Genomic DNA, 4,669 nt, shown 5'->3' with positions numbered 1-4,669 from the left:
GCTTGTCTTGCCTTTTCTTCCAAACAGTCAGGGTCTTTACAGTCTCTGTAAGCATAACTTTGGAGTATTCACTCAGGTGTGGTGGCCAGACCAGCAGTAACTAATCACTAACTAAAAATACAACAGTGCTGACTTACAGCTGTTGCTCCCAGGCTCACCATGGACACAACATCCTGCCCAGACCTTCGGTCCTGAGCAAGGAGCAGTGGTTGAACCAAAATATCACACGGCCACTCTTGCACGGAGTGCCTAGGACAAGCATCTCAATTTCCTTGAGCCCAGAGGTCTTCTGCACAATGACATGGTAACAGCTTTACGAGCAAGCACTATCTCACAAGTGACGGGATATAAACCTGTTTTCAGAGAGCTGCTTGCAGTGCCATAAGTCTGTGTCATCGGCCCTTCCATCAAACTCATGTACACTGAAAGGGCCATGAGATTCATTCAAATCTTGGAGGCTTCTCTTATCAAATAACAATAAATGAAGCTCTGCAGGTCAAATCTTGATTATAAATTGCATCCAAGTACCTTCTAAACTATAAAACTCTTGGGAAAGCTGAGAATCATCATTATCATTAGATGCCTCCCCTAAAAACACATAACACTGGTTCTAGGGAGAAAGTTACTGTTATGGAGATGTTACCATTACCAAGTATTTTTTACATCATTTAAAGCGTGCATTTAGCTTAATTGTTGTAAAACTAGACAGTATTCTGTTGATTTCATAATTACCAGGAAAACTACAAAATAAAATACATGTTTTGGGGGAGACTGAGAATTTGATGTAGTTTATAATCAACAACATTGTTCACAATGACAGATCTGAGTATACAGAAATTATTTCACGTCACAGCACTGGTGCTAACACTTGCTTTTCCACTTGCTTTTCATTACCATTGCAAAGTAGTTTTCATAGACAGTGCTTATTTTAGTAATGGCAGAAACTAATGAATTTTTCAGACTTGTGTCTGGGTTTTATTATACTCCTATACAATCTTTTATTATACTCCTACAAAATCTGGTTTTTATGTATTGTACTATCAAAGAGTGGGCTGAGGATGCCCTTACTTCCCTTTGAATCTTTTTTACAACTTTATAATTCAGAAATTTAAACTTCTCTTTACCCGTTATGAACTGCTAACCTCTGCATCTGGCCTTGGTTCTCCTGTTTGAGTCACCGTGAAACGATCTGCATGATGGTCACATCCAGAGCCTCTCTTGTTTGGGCCCTGCTCTATTAAACAATGTGAAAACAAGGCCGTAAATAATTCCCCCTGTCCCAAAGCCTGTAGTCTGCTATGTTTACAGTACAGATTTCAGTGAAGTAAAAGGACAGTTGAGCTAATTCATCTCAAGCTAACATTCGTATGTCTGCTCCGTACCGGAGTGTAAGCACGACCTAAGTAGGTAAGACAAGAGAGAACAGAACGGGTACTAAATAAGTGATAGGAAAAAGGAAATTCATAATTCCTCCCTCCACACAGCTGACATGAACGTGGTATTCACAGCAAGAGATCCAGCAGAGAAGACAAGGCATTGAGTGCGAGAAGATGTCAGTCTGAAAACATCATTCTACCCTTCCTGAGAAATCCTTCTTCAAAGAGACAGGACCACCACAGAGCGATTCCCAGCCCTGCTGGATGTGGAAGCTGCTGGAGGATGTTGCCATAAGGCAGAACATGTGGCTGCCCTGGTGCTCAGGGAAGACAGCAGCACTGACTGGCTTTGTGCTGTTTGCTAGCAAATAGAGAGGTAAGACATATGAAAGGGAAGTTTGTCTAGCTGATGCAACAATGTACTAGCAGCCAGCAAAAACTGAACACTGCTCTGTTTCTTCTGCAGCTTTTACTTGGTCAGTTCGTATGCTTCATAAATCGCTTTTCTTATTCAAAAAAGAAAAAAAAAAAAAAAAGGTGAAAGAGGACAAAAATATTTCTCACCTCTCTCTTATGTGGATAATGAGTACTGAGCTGTAAGACCCTGGCATGGAAGTGGTCTGACATAAAAGTGTGGAGAGAGCAGCATTATGGAGAATACGCAGTGCATGCCCTAAGTTTACTGTTTCTTCCTTGACCAGAAGGGGTTTGAGTGAACGGCACCTAATGCAGAACAGAGGAAGAAAAGTAAAGACGTTGTAATGATAGGTAGATACTGTGGGGACAAAGAGCTTAAAAAAACCATGTTTGAAATAGTATAAAATTGATACTTCCACACAAACAATTATTTCCCCTCATACCATCTATTGCTACAGATAAACACTCCTTGGCAACTACAACTCACATACCCACTCTCCTGGCCATGTCCCCCTGGGAATGCTGCAGTAACAACAGCAGAAAGATGATAACACTGGCATTTAAATTTGCAGTTACTTAAATTAGCTGAGCTGCTACTTGCAGTACAGCAGTAAATGCTTCAATGGTCTTATTTTGGGAAGGAATTTCTTGGGACCGTGACCGCTCAGTGCTGCTCTCAGGGCAGGGAGAAGCAGAAATAACCACGTGGTCACTGCTGATATTCTGCAGGATGCACACCCTGGTCCTTGGGACAAGCAAGTGCAAGGAGGAACCTGCCTTTTGTCATTACATTTCTATGACAGTCGCTACTGTGACTATGCAGCACCAGAACACACACATAAGCTGGGTTTAAGGCACCAGCTAGGGTGCAGCCATGATAAAACTCATTGGGGCTGCAACGTTCGCATGATAAGCTGGGTAAACCACGGGGAAAATCTTCACTGAGCTCCATGCTGGGGCAGAGTCACTGTCAGCAGCATGTGAGCAAGCTAGCATGAAGGCAGTGTAAGTATATTGTGGCAGTCAAAAGGGATCCTCAGATATCAAGCACTGTGGGACTGGCAATGACAAGGCTGCGTGGTCTCTTGTAAAACCGTACATCTAAACTGGTCGTACTGTGTATGACATGATAACAAGGAGCAGATGCAGTTTAAGCATTTATATTTTAACTTGAGGGTGGATAAACCTCTCAACTGAGAGCCACATACTGACAGTCATAAGAAATGGACTGCATATCTCAGTATACTGAAGGAAAAACTGTGGTTCCCTAGTGAAAGATAGTATGAAAGGCAGTAATGCACTGCGTGATTCCAGGTCTCCTTCAGAGTAGTGTCAGTGAGCAGCACTGTCCCCAGACCACTAACAGGTGGGAGAGCAGAGGGACCAGATACACGCCCCCAGTGCAAACACAAAAAGGAACCACCTGCTGCTGCTTCTGTTGGTAAGCTGGCAAATACCCAGTAAACACACTAACCTTGTCAGCTTTCCCCCAGGTTTTCTGGGGGAAAAAGTAACAAAAGAACAATAGTGGATAGGAAACATAGTGGATATGATGACTGCTTATGGCAGTTCTCTTCTACACGTGAACATTTTTGCTCCATCAATTCAGGTAAAATTGATGCATGCTTTATGACATGTTGAAGTATTGTGACAACTCAGACAATGTCGCAGACCACAGATAACTTCAGAGTCTGTAAAATGGTTTGCATATGCATAGCTTAAGACCATACTTCCAGCAGCTTAATAGAAAATTATAAAGCGATTTTTAATAGCATAACCTATAATTTATATTTCATTAACTACTCAAGTTGAATTTTGATACTGTAAAAGTACATTTTTTTCAGCTTTTACTTTCAGCAATCATCAAATTTTTCTGACAAGTGGCACATCTAATTCAATGGTATTGCTCCCCTGTTTTTAAATAATATTCTGTTTTCCAGAATACCAGTATGACTGTATATAGACATTTTTAAAACAACCTAGTGACAGCAATTTCAATCAAAAATGAGAAAAAAATAGAAGCTTTTTTTTTTTTTTTAAACACTATGATTAACAGCAACTGCAGTAAGTCAGAAACAAGAAAGGCAAAGCCAGTATTGGGATACTTCGGCTTCATTCATACTGAAGTTTGTTACATTGCAGAAGAAATTACTTGGGCCCCATGTATAGAAGTTAATACTGCAGTAGATCACCATTGCCATCTCCTGGTAAATAAACCATATAACTGTATTCTGAGGCTTTTTCTAAACAGCCATATATTGTACAACTGTAGAGAGATTACACCATAAATAGGCAATAAAGGATTTAGGGTATTTATTGTGAGACTTTCATTGCATTTTTATTCTTTGCTCACATAAGACCTTTATAAAGAACTGCATTACAGCTGATAAATAGTGGCATTTGTTCCAATGCACTCTTTATGCTGGAAAGAAATACCGCTAGTTATGACTCTGTAAATTAAGGTGAGACGATGGGTATTGTTGAGATTGAAACAAATATCAGAGCTGTTTAAGAAAAACGCACATAACCAGGATAGATACACTCTCAGAGAGAAGGCATTAGTTTCCAGTGTATTTTGATGAGAAACAAATATGGGACTGTGATATGGTAGTCACAGCCAAGACAGTGTCAAACAATGCCAAGTCACATAGTGAAGTGACAGTAGGGATAATGATAATCTGTCATTTCACGTTATGGTATTTTTAATCCTTTTGTTTTCTCGCTGTTTTCATTGTCCTACCCATTGTTATTCTCTATTCTCCTCCTTCCCTCTCATCTATGCTCCCTTTTGTCTTTCTGCTGCTAAGTGAAACTATGTGTGCGTGTATTTTTTATATCTATATATACATGTATTAATGTATGTATATAAATAATAT

The sequence above is a fragment of the Meleagris gallopavo genome, chromosome 11, assembly GCF_905368555.1.
Source record: "Meleagris gallopavo chromosome 11, MGAL_WU_HG_1.1, whole genome shotgun sequence".
In the NCBI taxonomy this organism is placed as follows: Eukaryota; Metazoa; Chordata; class Aves; order Galliformes; family Phasianidae; genus Meleagris; species Meleagris gallopavo.
The sequence above is the reverse complement of the archived record's forward strand: the minus strand, read 5'-3'. Positions refer to the sequence as shown.